Consider the following 17,086-nt stretch of genomic DNA (forward strand, 5'->3'; position numbering starts at 1 on the left):
GAATTCACGGTTCGGTACGTACCTCGGTTGGGGGTCACGGTTTGGTACGGGTTCGGTACAACAACAAAAAAGCAAAAAAAAAGTCCCAAATGCATACAGTAATTCCAGGTTTGTTATTTATTTTTGAACAGTAGTGCAAGCTTCAGTTTAAAAATAATGAACTCTAACATTTTGAATAATTAACTGTATTACACTGTTAAAAACAAACCACAAACAGTACCCCACATATTCAGATGCCCGGATTATCAATAAGCTGTAAAACTAAAAAGAATGTCTTGAAAATATGACATCATAAATAATAAAGTGTTTGAAGAGCGCATAGCAGTTGAAGTATATATATCCCAATAGCTTCCGTTATTTATTTTGGTCTCGCGGCTTTCATGTCTATTGGCTTCTTAAAAACAGCAGGGATAAGCTGTTGAACTGCTGTTGTCTTTTGCCGGGCTCCGGTGATTGGCAAATCTGGGTGATGCCTTCTGATATGATTTAGCATGTTTGGCGTGTGTTACCATTAGCATACCGCACCGCTGTCTAACAACGCCAACACACGTCCTCATCCGATCCACCGCTCGCACTCCATCGTTATTGTAGTCCACAGGGAACCTGAAATGTTCCCACATAGCTGATTTAAAAGAAGCAGGTGGGTTCTAGCTCCTGTGTGTTATCTGAAATCGCCATACTAACTTTTCTTCTTCTTGTATTTTGTTTGTTTTGTTGTGTTTTCTTCTTGTTCTTCATTTGTTGTTTAAGGGCGGCTGGCAAACAGCTTTTAGGCGCAATACCGCCCCCTGGATTATAAATAGTGTAATGGATACTGCCCTGAATGACAGACCTTTTTCCCACTCGTAAAAAAAGGCGTATTCGTCGTGTGACTGCATGTGCCGAACCGTGACGTCCAAACCGTGACGGGACGAATACGGATACCGTTACACCCCTATATAGCACATTTAAAAGCGATTTTTGGTCGAGCCAAAGTGCTGTAGTGTACATGTAATAAAAACACATTACTACAGTCACAATAAAAGACAATAATTTACAACAGAAATATAAAAAACAAAAACACAGGGAATAGTCAGGTGTCATGCTCCGCAAAAGGCCAGGGAGAAGAAGTGTGTTTTTCGGCCGACCTTTTCTGCCGACCTCACATGGAGGGGCAGAGTCTTCCAGAGCCTGGGGCAAGCTGCTGCGAAGGCTCTTTGACCTCTGGTTTTGAGTTTGGTCTTGGGCACTATCAGCAACAGCTGGTCAGCAGACCTTAAGAATGGCTGGGGTGTAGCGCTGGAGGAGCCCATTTAGGGCTTTGAAAACAAAAACAAATAAAAGGATTTTAAAATCAATTCGGAACCAAATTGGAAGCCAGTGTAGTGAGGCCGGAATTGGGGTGACGTGGTCACGCTTTTTGTGGCCAATCAGAAGACGTGTAGCTGCGTTCTGGACTAGCTGCAGATGTCTAATTGATTCCTGGTCCATACCCACATACAGAGCGTTGCAATAGTCCAGTCTTGAGGTTAAAAAGGTGTTAATAACCCTTTCAAGATCTTTACAAGATAAATACAACATGGTTTTGGCCAATAAGCTTATTTAAAAAAAGCAGGATTTGACTACGGTGCTGACCTGCTTGTCGAATTTAAAAGTGCTACTGAAGGTCACTCCAAGGTTCATGACAGAGGGGAGGATGTTTTCATTGAGAGAGCCCAGAATATCAACCGGAGAGGCTGGAGGTTGTGGTCCAAAAAAGACGACCTCTGTCTTGCTCTCGTTGAGGTTAAGGACATTTTGGCTCAGCCAGGATTTGATCTCTGTTAAGCAGTCCATCAACTGCTGTAGTGAGTGTTTGACATTTGCTTTGAGAGGCAGATAGATCTGTACATCGTCGGCGTAGCAGTGGAAGGGAATATTATTTTTAGTGAGAATTGAACTTAGGGGCAGTATGTACAGTAAAAAGAGGATGGGGCCCAGGATAGAGCCTTGGGGAACCCCACAGGTAAGAGGGGCTTTAGCAGAGGAGAAGGCACCTAGCTGCACTGAGAAGCTACGGTCTGTCAGGTAGGCCCTGAACAATGCGAGGGCAGAGCCTGTGATGCCTGCGGACTGTTCGAGCCGCGACAACAGGATGCTTTGGTCCACAGTGTCAAAGGCAGCTGTCAGGTCTAACAGCAACAGGACAGCTGGGCTACCTGAGTCGGCGGCTAGGAGCAGATCATTAAAAACTCTTAAAAGGGCTGTTTCAGTACTGTGCATTGGTTTGAAGCCAGACTGAAACTTTTCATGGATGCCATTCGTGGTTAAGAACGACTGCAGCTGGATATAGATTACTCGCTCCAGGGCTTTAGATAAAAAAGGTGGGAGATGGGCCTACAATTTGCAAGAATGGAGGGGTCGAGATTTTTGTTTTTAAGTAGTGGCTGGACCACGGCATGTTTGAAGGCAGCTGGGACACATCCTGAGCTAAGAGAGGTGTTTATTAGTAATAAAATACTTGCTCCAACTGATTCGAAAACATTTCTGAAAAGGCGAGAGCGTCTGCCGCCATCAACAGATCGTTTGTGACCCTGTCCAGAGCTGTTTCAGTGCTGTCGGCGTAACGGAAACCGGACTGGAATTTTTCAAAGAGGCCGTTTAGTTGTAGATGGTCCTGAAGCTGGTCGGCAACTACTTTTTCCATTACCTTTGCTAGATATGGGAGGTTGGATATGGGCCTGTAGTTGGAGAGGACATCTGGGTCTAGGCTGTTAGAAGTGGTCTGATGAAGGCAGTTTTAAGAGCCGATGGAACATGACCAGCCTTGAGGGAGCTGTTGATGACGTCGGTGATCGTGGGATTTATAGTCGAGATGTTCGATTTGACAAGGGCTGTGGGTAGAGGGTAGGCTTGGGCGGTATCATTTTTTTCATACCGTCATACCTTGCTGACATCATACCGTGGTATACGGTATATGACGGTATGACTTGGGTCGACTTGAGCGAGGTGGCGTTCGGCGGCAAATAGATGTTTCGAACGGTATATTATATGTTCGGTGTAAAATGCAGCCCGAGCCGGTAGACGCTCGCAAAGTGCCGCGACATGTGCGCAAGTGCAAAACAAGGGCTGCATACATGACACATTGTGCAAACGGCACATTTTGAGATCGGATACAGGACGCGTTTGTAGATGTCCGACGTTGTTTCCATTGTGAGCTAAGTTAACAATATATCATCATACATACACATTTTCCGGGAGTAAATACTTGACTTATTGAATAAAGTTTGCTATATTCACTAACTAGTTTGGCAATATTATTCCGTGCATGTGTTAAAAACCTTATTTCCATTTGATTCATTGGATTACTCGCGTGAATGTTTAGAACGTAAAAGCTTTCGTTTTTAAAACCGTCCGACCTCGACTACAAAACCATCAACCAGTTGCATAGGATTAAAAAATGTCAACACTCACTCACCCCGTCTTAAACATTCCCAAAGAAGTGCCCCTGTCTCTCGTTGTGATGGATGAAGTCACTGGCGACGAGTAAACCCAAAATAGTCCCAAACTGGCGCAGAGGCATTTTTCTTTTTTACTAGTTGTCCGAGTTCGGGGCCGGCAAATGCTGCCGCCATCTTGCTCAGCTCAGCTCTGTGCTGAGCTCTGAGAGCGGGAAAGACGGACTGCCCTCCCCTGCCCTCTGCTGGCGCGTGCTGTGCATTACAACCAATGTCGTCCCTGTCAAAACTCTGTGTCAGTGTAATAGAATGAAACGCATCTGTGATTTGGCGCACAGTCTGTGACGTCACGGTATTGAAAATCATACCGATGGGATTTCGAAATACCCTGGTATACCGTAATACCATCATACCGCCCAAGCCTAGTAGAGGGTCTAGTGTGCAGGTGGAGGGTTTCATCTTGCCGATGATGTCCCATTGATTTTTTTGTTGAGGACTTCGGAGTAGTATAAAGAAATACAACATCACTGCACCGCTGCCGTTAGATAACTGATGTAATGTGTAGGCCAAAAGCCTGGGGGTAGAATCCGTTAACACCAGCTGATGTAACTTTGCATTTATTGAATAATTCTATTCACTTCTCTATCACTTTCATGAAAATTGTACAGTTTTGTTTGTTATTGTTTCAGTGATATCAGTAAAGAACATTGAAAGGAATAAGCAAGATCAACTTCCTTTGACAGTGGTCAGATACCAGTGAACAATAAAATCGTGTTGGATTTCGTATGACACTTTGGGGATTAAACTATGATTGTGCACCTCAAATTGTAGGGCGTATTTTGTAAGACGTTAATGAACTGCTCATTCAAACATAGCACTAATTCCTGGCAGTATTATTTGTGCTTAATATTCAGATAAATGTAAGTATCAAATTATGTAATTAATCCAAACAAAATCAAATTAGATTGAAATTTTGTTTATTTATTCTAAATGATGGTAAATCAGATTTAAGTCCGAAACCAATCTATTGTATCTAAATTACTACACACATTTACATCCATCCTAACAATAACTTTATGGCTGAATAACATCCGTGTTCACACGTGTGACCTTCATCTGTTGCAGAGGGTGACACCAACTGTCATCCATTCATCCGTACTTTAACTAACAGAGAAACATTTCAGTAATGGAAGTATCACTTAAAACATGAATCACACTGGAGTAGTCTCTAACTGTCCATCTCTGCAAATCCTTCATCTGCTGTTCCCGCTTTTCATCTTTACAATACTTTCAAGTCTGAAGAGCTTAAATTCCAAAGCGCAGCAGTGAGCAATAACACAAAAGTGTTTGAATGAAGATGAAATACTGGAGTGCTTTCAGTTTTCTCTGCCCAACTCTATTTGGAAATGAGATGGAACAAATCGCTGGGTTACGTATTGTAACCCTTGTTATATTAACACAGGCAGAGTCCTCTACTGGACTCTATGGGTACTACCTTATCATGCAAGCATTCACCTACTGAGATTTCTATAGACGTAGCCGGCCCCGGGGCGGGCCTACCTGAATGCGTGCGCATCTCACTTCCGTATAAAAGGAGGTCTCGCCTCCTGACCACCATCCTACACCACTCTTCAGCGAGCGGTATAGGACAGACAGTGCCTCAAGGTAGAGGGCTCCGCCTGTGTTAATATAACAAGGGTTACAATACGTAACCCAGCGTTATATCTCTCACAGGCTCTGCCCTCTACTGGACTCTATGGGTACAGTGGGCGGAGCCCCGATGTATGCACGCACTGTCGTCCAGCACACCGTTCCACCTCACTGTCCCTGACCGGCTTTAGCAGCCGCTGCGCCTCACTCACCTCTCCCTCGGTTGTAACTGTGGAGAAGTCCAGGCTGCGGCCGATAGAGCACACACTGACGCGCTTGCCTCGCATAAAAGTGTGCTCGAAAACAGTGCTGAGGGCTCCCCTGCGTCGCTTATAGGCAGACAGGGAAAGTCCGCAGCTGTATGGGTTCACTATGCACCCTCTCTCCTGAGTCCCTAAAGAGCATGGGGAGAGCGTAAGTGCCCCCTATGTCCCCACACTCAGACACTGACCCCGTGCAGAGTCTGTACGGACTATACAGATGTAGCGATTCATTTCAGACAGTTTGAAACGCGAGGGCCGTGATTGGTACGTGATCTCTCCTCGCTCAAGGGAAAACCTCCAGCTTGACTTGAGACCGCCCCCGTGATAGATAAATGTAATTATAATGAAGCCAGCTGCAATGGATCATTGATCCACCAGGGGGTGCAGTGGGGTTCCACACTGGAGCTCATGTGAAATAAAGTCAGATACAGTATGCTGGAATGTACAGCGGAACTTTGTTAAGATCCATATGTCACGGATATCATACTACTGTGCTAAATAAGAGACATGTAATCATTTACAAAACATCACCATGTTGTTATTTAACAAAATAATTTTGTTATTCGAAAAAAACGAACGGGAGGAAATGCAGCCCGGCTCTCGATTTTTAATCCTAATTTAATCATCATCTTCACCACGATCATTTATGTTTATGTTCGCCGAATTGACATGAAATCACTGACACATATGAATATACTGTATTCAACTTCATTAAAACGTTATTAACGTGCCTAAACTCAGTAATTCACCAAAAATATGTATATTTTAATGGAGCTTCGTCGGTCGATCAGGATCCCAAAGCGTGGCGGAGGGATCCTCATCTGGATGAAGGGTGTTATTTTCCCCATAAAGAACAAGTCGCTGCAAATTATCCCGCTTATTACATGGCCACATTCTCAACAAAGTAACGACATGACTCCCAATATTAATTGAAATGCTTTTATGGATTTAGAAAATGTTTTTATTGATTTAAAAAATAGTTGTATGTATTGATTTAAATTCACATGCATCCGCTAAGAAAAATAGTCCGTTGTTACAGTTTTTTAAACAGTCTGAATGAAACGGCAGCTCTCAGCTGTGTATTTACACAACTAATGGCCCATCTACCACAGCTCTCTCCCCCCCTCCCCCCCTGATCTTTCTTCTCCAGCAGCTAAATTAACAGTAGGTTACTCTGAGTGACCATAGACTGTATGTGACAAGCTTACAGTTAGTGAAGTAACAACACCATAAAAGCTGGTGGGTTGAAAGCAATACGGGAGGTAAAAATAACTACAATAATTGTGACTTATTTATTGTGGCTTTTATGTTTTTAGGTATAACATTTTATGTAATTCAGGCTTATAGTTCACCCTTCTCTAAAAGCCTTCAACAATGACAATATTCATTGTAATTTAATAAATCCTTCCAACACACATTGTAAAAAATAGCCTACTGTAAGTTAAGAAATCATTTCAATATGTACGTCTTCTGATGTAAAAACAATAACATTATAAATAGTAACATAGCTGAACATGGTATTGCACATTTAGCTTTGAGTGTTACTGACCTGAGATGTTTTTATTACATGAATTAAGGTGACTGAGGCTTTTTAACATACAGGGATGCAAACTCATCAGGTATGAAAAAGGTGACAAGGATCCGAGCCCCCGGCTCCCCCACCCCACGGAATGACAGAGGATTTTAGCAGTCAGAACAACTAAAGCAGCAGTGTTAATAATAACAGAAACGCCAAAGAGTCACATCTAATAGAAATATATAAAAGCATTTATTTAAAATTGTGGAGCAGTCAGTTTATAATTTTGGCAGCACTGTTGAGCATTTTGAAAATGTATTTTCATGCCTCTGTGCAAGGCTTAAGTCTTTTTATCTTTATAGCCACTGGTGTAAAGTAACTAAGTTCATAAACTCAACAAGTACTATACTTGGGCACAATTTTGAGATACTTGTACTTTATTTAAGTATTTCAATGTTTTGCTACTTTGTTCTTCTACTCCACTACAGTTCAGAGGTACATGGTGTACTTTGACTCCACTACATGTATTTAATACCTTTAGTTACTTCACAGATCTGGATTAATTAAGTGAAATATAATCAAGTGTTAAATCAGACTTTAGTTCCACCTGGAGTAAATCCACAAGCTACCCTGCAGTATACAAAGTCATTCAAACTAGCTGCACCTTTAGCAGCTTTGAGAACACTTTCATGATCAATCATTATAAAACATATCATATCTATTATTCTGAAATGGACCAATCTGCACAATGACTACTTTTACTGTCGCTACTTTCACTATATTTTGATGATAATACTTTTCTACTTTTACTTGAGGAACATTTTGAATGCAGGACTTTTACTGTAACAGAGTATTCCTACACTCTGGGACTATTACTTTTAGTCAAGTACAAGATCTGAGTACTTCTACTTTTACTCAAGTACAAGACCTGAGTACTTCTACTTTTACTCTGGTACAAGATCCGTAGGTAATCAGGGCTTGACATTAACTTTTTGAGCCACTTGTCCTTCGGACAAGTGGCTCAGCCATTTTACTTGTCCGAAGGCTAAACCCACTTGTCCGAAATTTACTTGTGAAAATAAAAGCCTATTAAAAAAAATGAATAAAACCGACAAGAGATTTGGACAATTAATATGATTTAATAACTTAATCAGGCACATTTTATAACATAAACAGTCTGGCATAAAACGCCATTCGATTGCATACCCAAAGTAATTAGCTATTTATAATACTTTATACTTATAGCACATGCATAAGATAGTCTCTTTTGAAAGGTAACATTCTGAAGTTTCTTACACAATAAAGAAAAATCACTTTGGGTGCTTATAAAAAATATCATGCTATGTAATCATGTTAAACATTTATGTTTAAAAATATCACTTTGAGTGCTAATGTAAAAGAGAAACAGGTTTGAACACACTGAAATAAAATAGTTGCTCCTTACTTTTGTGTTCTGAGAGGTAGGAGCTGGAAAACATAACGGTTCCATAGCCTGAAAACTTAATCATACAGGTCCAAAGTCTATAAAAATCCCATGGAAAATTTGTGTATTTTGTAATGTGTGTACCGCAATAATTCCAAAATGGCCTTCCGCTGCCATTCATTCAGAACGATTGAAAGGCGGCAAATTTCGGCTGCCTCCAAATGAGTTTACAAAACGAAATGAAAAATAAACGTTCTTCAAAAATGTATTGGTTGCACGGCAAAAAATGTTACACAACGTTTGTCAACTGTGAACGTCAGTCAGGATAACTAGCTAGACTACACAGTTCAGTTTATTTCGAATCTCATCATCTTCACACATCAGATAAATAGTCAATTATCTAACGTTAGCAAAAATAAAAGTTGTCACTTACGTGTCTGCAATGTCGGGCAAACTGCGGCAGGTTGAGCAGTACATCATATGCTCTTCTCCTAATTCTTCGGTGTACCGGAGCCAAGGAAACTTCTCGGTCCATGATGGAAGGAAGTTTCTTTTGCGTTTTGTTTCATAATCTAATTTGGAGGCAGCCGATTTTTCAGGATCTCGCCTAGGTCGCTTTCCTGGGGCTTGGTTCGCTTTTGGCGCCTGCAGCCAGGACAAGTGACATCAGCCAGGACAAGTGACATCTTGAACTCATTACTCACTGACTGGATATCGAGGATAGATGAGTCGCGAGCGTGACAGCGCATACACACCAGCCGCGCAAGCAGGCACTCGCGGGTTCGTGTTCACACCAATTTTCCGCGGGTCAAATATTTCTACCAATCACTGCAGTCATAATATTGACGTACAGGTACGGAGATTGCGACACTGCGAGACAGGCATTTCAGATGGAATAACGTTACTATTTCGTTTGGGTGATTTCCCCCCCCCCCAAAAAATGCACTTGTCCGTTCGGACAAGTTAAACTGTATTATGCTTGTCCGACCATTTTTTTTACTTGTCCCGGACAATCGGACAAGCCTTAATGTCAAGCCCTGGTAATGTAGCTGCTGAAGCTAGACCATCATCTCGGAGCAGCAGAGCCTTATTATACATCCATGAGCAGAGCCGACAGGCAGGAAGACTCGAGCACACAGCTCGTACTTCATTATAATATATAAAAAAAGAACACCATGCGTGTCATGATGGCACATAACAGCTCACGGCCGCAGATTACTCCGGGTCCCAGCCCCCCCCATACCCCAAAAATATTTGTATTGCAGATCTACATGAATCACACAAACGACTTATTTTGGATTCAAAACGGCAAATTTCGCCGAAAGGTGACAAGTTTGCATCACTGAACATAGACAGAGCACAACTGAAACATAACATCTGAAACGATGTAACAACATAATACACTTGTGGGGATGCTTGGGATGTGAGGAGTGAGGGACACGGCTTAGAACGGGCGTGGCGCCTGGCAGGACAGGAGAGTGTGTGCACCAGTTTGCCTTGATCTATGAATTCATGTCCGTGACACTCACTGCTGCCCACAGCTGTTTTATAGAAGGAAATTCCTTCACTTCATGAAAGTGTTTTAACCACACACGCCTCTACACACACATGACGGGTGTTATTTTCCCCATAAGGAACAAGTCGCTGCAAATTATCCCGCTTATTACACGGCCAAATTCTCAACAAAGTAACGACATGACTCCCAATATTAATTGAAATGCTTTTATGGATTTAGAAAATGTTTTTATTGATTTAAAAAATAGTTGTATGTATTGATTTAAAAAATAGTTGTATGTATTGATTTAAATTGACATGCATCCGTTGTTACAGTTTTTTAAACAGTCTGAATGAAACGGCAGCTCTCAGCTGTGTATTTACACAACTAATGGCCCATCAACCACAGCTCTCTCCCCCCCTCCCCCCTTGATCTTTCTTCTCCAGCAGCTAAATTAACGGTAGGTTACTCTGAGTGACAAGCTTACAGTTAGACATAACACTGTCATTGCAAGTGACCCTCAGTTAGTTGACTTTTATGTTCAACTGCTAAATTCGTTACTGATAAAAAAGGGCTTCTACTGTACCTAATTACCTTAACACTAGAACCGCCAGAGGTTTTTGTATAGGCCTACCTAAACCTGTCAAATCCCGCTATTAGAATGCAATTTTTAACAACATAGGGTGCTACATAACACACTTTCAAGAAAAGTCAGGGACTGGGAGACTTTAATATTTTATTGAAAAAAAGTTACATTGCACACACACACAACACACATCACACAAATTGACCCGATTGGCGGTTCTAGTATTAAATAAACTCACTAATTAATGAAACCAGTTCAATACGCATTATTCTTATTCTTATCATTCTTTATGAGCGCAGAAATAGTCTTAAAATCAGATCTGTTTTTTAAATGAAATCTGACGGCAGGCAGTTAGCTCTGATCACCTATGACAAATGCGCCGCACCTAATCGCTGGCCATTCAGCCACAGACACTGTTCGAAATGGGGGGGAGCTAGGAGGAGCCTGGCTCCCCCGAAGAGGGAGGGAGCTCCCCTGAAGGCTGACTTTGAGATAAATAGTGGGAGCCCAAAACAATCGTGCATATTTGTGTCACACAGATTAGAAATGTTGAGTTTCTGTAAATAACAGTTCTTGAAATAAATAATAGTTATTGTTCATTACAGTTTCTGAATATTTGTTTTATATTTGTGAATATGTCTGGGTGTTGCCATCTGTATGTGGCGGCGCTGCATTCTTACTTACGTTGCTATGATTATGGCGGTGATGCCGGCGCGGTATTTGAAATGTTCATATTGATATTTTTTTAACTCTGGCTGTGTAATAAAAAAATATGGCAAAACGAAAACAGCCAAGCGTCACAGCTTTTGGATTCACAAGCAAAGAAGCGAAGGAGTCTAAAAATGACAACGTGAACGTAAAACAACTTTTAGTTGGCCGGCTGTAAGCGGCGTTAGGGTCGAGTTTGACAGCTCCACACCGAGGGAGAGGCCTGCCGATGCGGAGCCTGAAGAGGCTTCAACAACGGCCAAATCCGCCGGCATAGTGACACCGTCTGTATTAGTAGAAGAGTGTTTTTAATTGATCGCATCCGCGCTGCTGCGCCAGTCAACAGAGCGTGCGTGTGACATATTTAGTAGCAGGATGTGCTCTGAAAAATAGGGCTCCCCGAAAGCAAATGGGTAATTCGAAAACTGACAGAGGTCCCTCTATACAAATCAAACTGTAGAAGTTGTGAAAGCACCTTTTGTTTTAAATAATGGTCGGAATGTGACCTGTGAGCCTTCTGAATTACCGTGGGACAGCACATTCTAAACTAAAATGTTCAATCAATAAAGTAACATCTTATCTTATCTTAATAATATCTTCATATTAATAATAATAATAAATCATACAGTATGTGTCCGAAAGGGAGCAGGAGGAAGCAAACACAAAAATATACTGCATATTAAAGCAAACGATTGTAAAGGTTAAAGTATGAGCATAACAAATGAAGAAGTGTAATGTAAACATTTACATTAAGATTATTTAATATATAAATACTATATATTATTGAATTACAAGATTAGATATACTTTAGTTGATCTAAAATATTGATGTGTTCAAATGCTCTTCAAAACACAACTGAAAGTCCATGAAACTTGTCTTTCTGTATTTGTGAATGAAGCGCCATCTCCTGGTTAAAACCTGAAATTGAAAATCTGGCAACGCCCTCTTGGAAAATAGTGGGAGGGCTTAACATTCCTCTATACTGGTCTTTGGCAGGCCGTAGGCAGGAAGCTGTAAGCTGGAGTCCGAAATTCAGTGCTACATCTGTAGTATGGAGGGCTCTCCCCCTCCTGCCCCCAGGCAGGCGAGGGGAGCCCTTTAGCCCTGTAAGGGCCCAAAGCGGATTACATCACCCCGCGACCCTCCAGGAGTTTGGAGAAACGTAAGCGCATTTACGCCCGGGGAGGGGGTCAGAGGCCAACTGACCCACAGACCCCCCCTCCTCACCAGTCCTGTGTTGACCCAGCAAGCACAGATGCTGAGAAATAGCCAGACATATCCAAGAGATAAAACTTTATGAAGGGACCTGGCGTTGACCAAGATGCCGCCGTGCATATGTCCTCCACACTCACACCGTTGAATAAAGCTGTACACGCAGCCACAGTTCGTGTGGAGTGCGCACGGAACCCCGTGGGACAGGCTCTCCCTGCCTGCTCGTATGCGTGTGCAATGCACCTGCAAAGCCAGCCTGCCAGGCGTTTCTTGGACAGAGCTTTTCCAGTCACCCCGCCCCCGAAGCACACAAACAGCTGTTCAGTGCGTCTCAGGGTAGCTGTGCGCTCTACATAACATGCTAACGCGCGCACTGGGCAGAGGAGGTGTAATTTAGCTTCCCTGGCACCACCATGGGGTGGAAGACTAAATCCCCCCAACTGAATAGCCCTCGACCTGAATGCACTCCTTAGGCTCTTGGGCACAAAGGAGGGGTTCGGTTTGAGTGTCGCCCCGCCCCGGTCACCCCAAATCAGTAAACAGCTCGGGTGCACCGACAGAGTGGTTAACTGGGACACTCTTTTGGCTGACGTAAAGGCAAGTAGCAACGCTGTCTTCCACGACAGTGCTTTCAGGGAGGAGAGCTCTAGAGGCTCAAATGGCTCTGTGACCAGAGCCTCGAGCACCAGCGGCAGGTCCCACTGCGGGGTGGAGGCGCGCCCTACTGGGCGCAGCCTCCTGACCCCCTGTAAAAACCGCAACATCAGTGGATGAGAAAAGGCTGACTTGCCGTTGAATCCCTCATGACTGGACGAGATGGCTGCTGCATACACTTTACAGTGGAATGAGCAAGTCCTCTGTCCACCAATAACTGTGAAAAGGACAAAATAGAGCCCAATTCACAATATAGGGGCTCTATTTTCCGCTCCTCACACCATCGCTGGAATCCCAGCCACTTCGGCCTGTAACAGGCTGTGGTGGATCCTGCTCTAGCTGCCTGGATAGACTGAATAACGCTGTCAGACAATCCACCCTGTCTCAGCCTGTCCCTCTCAGGAGCCAGGCCTGGAGAGGACGGCTCAGAGTGGGTAACGCCCCGATTGCACCTGCCTCTTGAGACAACGCCCCCCATAACTGGGGAATTGCCCAGGGCTGGTCCACCTTCATCTGTGTCATATCTGAGTACCACGGCGCCCCGATGCGATCCGGCGCTACCAGAATGACTGCCAGACGTTCTCGCCTCACTCTCCCCAGGAGAAGGAGAGTGAGACGCAGCGGTGGAAAGGCGTATGGCAGCTTCCTTGGCCATGGCTCGTGTACAAACGCGTCCACCCCTAAATGCGGGTCGTCGCTCAGGGCCATGGATAACCACAGGGCACAGTGGCTGTTGTGCCGGCTGGCGAATACATCCACTTCCGCTCTCCCGAACTGGGCCCAGATCTGCTTCACCACCTCTGGTTGAAGCTTCCATTCGCCTGGCAGGGGGCCGCCCCTCAACATGAGGTCGGCCCCCCTGTTCTCCAGTCCCGGGATATGGAAGGCTCTCAGAGATAACACCACCTCTGAAGCCCATAACCACAGCCTCTCCGCTGTGGCCAACAAGGTGGCGGAGCGGACTCCGCCTTGCCTGTTGATATAAGCCACTGTGGTGCTGTTGTCGCTCCTGACCAATATTTGTCTCCTTTGAATTAGGGGCATGAAATGCTGGAGGACTAACACTACCGCCCGTAGCTCTAGGAGGTTGCTGTGTCGTGTTTCTGTTAGAGACCAACGCCCACCTATAGCCCTCTTCAGGCAGGTCCCGCCCCATCCTGTTCCCGTGAACACTGCAATGTAGGAAGTTACCCGTCCCAGTGGAGACCCCCTCCGGATGCGCCCGGGAGACCCCCAGAACCGGAGGTTGCCCTCCACTGAGGGGGGGATGGCCACCAGCCTCCGTTTGTGCCTCTTGGGATCCAAACGCAGGCTGGAGAAGCACCTCTGCAGGCGGCGCATATGCAGTAGCCCCTGCGGGACCACAATGTGAGCAGCCGTCATGAAACTCAAACTCTGCATGACAGTTAAAGCTGTCACTGTCGCCCCCTGTCACAGCCTGTGAACCGCCCGGAGAAGGGACGCACTTCTGTTCCCTGACAGGGTGGCGCGTAGCGCGCCTGCATCGAACACCACTCCCAACTACAACGCCTGTTGGTGAGGTATGGGGGTGCTCTTTTTTCAATTGATTGCAAAGCCTAATTTGGTTAAGTGTGTGATCAATTGTGCTGTGCAAAACATTGCCTGTTCCCTGGACCCGGCCATGACTATGAGTTCGTCTAGGTAAAAGAAAAACTCATGGCGTGGGCGCGCAGCAGTTGAAGCGCAGTGGCCACACATTCTGAATGTGCATGGGGATAGGGAGTAGCCGAACGGTAATCTGTTGTACTCGTAGGCTATTCCCTGGAAGGCAAAACGCAGACACTTTCTGTGCTCAGGAGCAATTTCCACATGAAAGTATGCGTCTTTCAGGTCGATGGTGGTCAACCAATCGCCCGGTTTGCACTAGCCCCATTAACTGTTTTATAGTTAACATGCAGAATTTTCTGCAGGCAATGTAGCGATTCGGGCTGCTGAGATCTAGAATAGATATGAATTTCCCTGTCTTCCTGAGAACCAGGAAGTACATGGAATAAAGACCATTTTCTCTGAGCTGAGGGTGCACAACAGACACAGCCTGTTTCTGCACCAGAGCCTGAATCTCTGATGAGAGGAAACCAATCTCCTCCTGGGAAGACAGATTTCCTCTCACATGCCCATAAAAGGAGGTGGGACGCTGCAAAACTGGAGTGAATAGCCCCGTTTCAGCGTCCTGTCCGTCGACTTTGTTAGCACAAAGCTGAGTTTCCATTCCCCATAACATTGTGTTAATGGAAAGCCCTCAGCTGTGGGGCCGCAGCTATGAAGCTGTGATACTCTTTGGTGACCCGTTCCGCCGCAAAACTCCCCGTGAAGGGAATATTTGCCCATGGAGGGTCGACACAGAAAGGGCCGATTATTTACTGAGGTCCCTGAAAGCACCGCCGTGCGCTCTTGTGTGTGCGCGCGCTCCACCATAATGCTGTTTTTACCACTACGGTAAACAGCATTTAATCTGAGTTTTTATAGGCGTAGTGTGTTCTACTGAGGTCCCTGAACGCACCGCCACGCGCTCTTGTGTGAGTGCGGGCTCCGCCATAATGCAGCCTTTACCACTAGGAAAAACTGCATTAATTGGAGTCTTTTTTCTCTAGGCGTAGTGTGTTCTCTGACAGCAATACGCCGGCCATAATGTCCCTGCACCCGCATAGCGCTCTCCTTTAGATAGCACTCCCTGCGGTTCATCCCACTCATCTGCGCATCCCCACTAGCCACCTCCTTTACAGGAGCTACAGCTGGGGCAGAGAATGGGGAATTTGTACGGTTAACATTGTGTGTAAGTGTAGCATTTGTGGAAACAAAAGACACTCAGATTTGGATACAGATCAACCTCATTCTTATTAGAAAACGTAGTGATCTGTGCATTATACAGGGAGGAGGCGGGATTCGCCCTCTCGTCCCGGGCGGAGAGATGTTCTCCCCCCGCCAGGCCAGTCAGATCCGTGAAGACGGGCAGCCCGACCCCGTGAGTGCCAGCACGCCGGTTCCACGGGGTGGGCTGAAGAGGTGGAGGGCGCCGCGGGCAAGAGATCTCCGTGCCGGCACCTCTCCCTTCGTCTCACCGTCGCGCTCCCTCGTCTGCAGAAAAGCCTGTGGAGGAGCTTGCGCTGCGGTGACTCTTCTCTCTACTGAGGTCTTTGAATGCACCGCGGCCCGCCCTCAGGGGAGGGGGGCCGCGTGCGCCGTCACAATGCCGTCTCTTCGAAACGGACATTATGGGCAAAAGTGGAATTGTGGAGAGAGATTACTCTTACTCTGGGATAAATGCACTCGTTCTCACTGAATGCATTTTTCCCACACACACACACATCACTCTAGAACTAGAGTTTACAAACGTAAACCACCGCTCCCCTGCGGAGGTCCTTGAACGCACCGCGGCCACTCTCACGAGGGCCGCGCGCCCACATATTAACGCTGTATTTCCCATTCAACGGTGAAATGCATTAATCGGAGCTATTATACCAGGCAAGGTGTGTTTTCTGACAACAGCACGCCGGCAATAGCATCTCTTGAACCCGCACAGTGCTTTGACAGCACACGGTTTATTCTACTCACGTGCACACGCCCACCTGCTGGCTCCCTATACTGGGGTTTACAGCGGGGGCGGGGAGTGTAGGACAGTGTTTCTTCCGCTGGGGATGGGCAAGAATCAGCCACGCTGCGATTACTCCTTATCCCGTGAGCAAGGAGATCGATCCATAGAGCCCTTCCGTAAAGACGGGGTCTCCCAGGAGATCAACACGGTCCTCTTTGGAAAAATGCCCTGCGACGTGATATCCCAGGGACATCACAAGGCAGACGGCGGCGGCGGCAGCGGCGGCGGCGGCGGCCTGTGATGAAGTAGGGTCGACCCTATATCATGTGAAGGCACCGGTCCCCGGGGGAACCGGGCCTGGGGCAAGGCTCATGGACCAAGCTACTTATTCGGCCTTGCGGCCCAATAATCACTCTGACCTGGTGAGGCGGAGGCATCTCTAGCAATGAGAGAGTAGCCCACACACCCGCCGCCATGATCATCATCCAGAGAGAGTACAGCCCTGGGCGGTGGACTTCCATGGAAGCCAGACTCGGAAGGGATGGCGAACGTGAAATGGCACCGCCTCGGCCATATCCTGGTCCCCCAAACACTCAAAGCAGAGGTGGTG

The 17,086-nt window shown here is 45.6% G+C and overlaps 1 protein-coding gene across 6 annotated transcripts in view; it reads left to right on the plus strand.

Annotated features, from left to right (window-relative positions):
• The window catches only part of LOC307035812 (RNA-binding protein Musashi homolog 2-like), a 232,643-nt gene that overhangs the window by 72,056 nt on the left and 143,501 nt on the right, over window positions 1-17,086 (plus strand). The window lies entirely within an intron of this gene.

Source organism: Notothenia rossii (assembly GCF_949606895.1).
Source record: "Notothenia rossii genome assembly, chromosome: 4".
NCBI classification, from domain to species: Eukaryota; Metazoa; Chordata; class Actinopteri; order Perciformes; family Nototheniidae; genus Notothenia; species Notothenia rossii.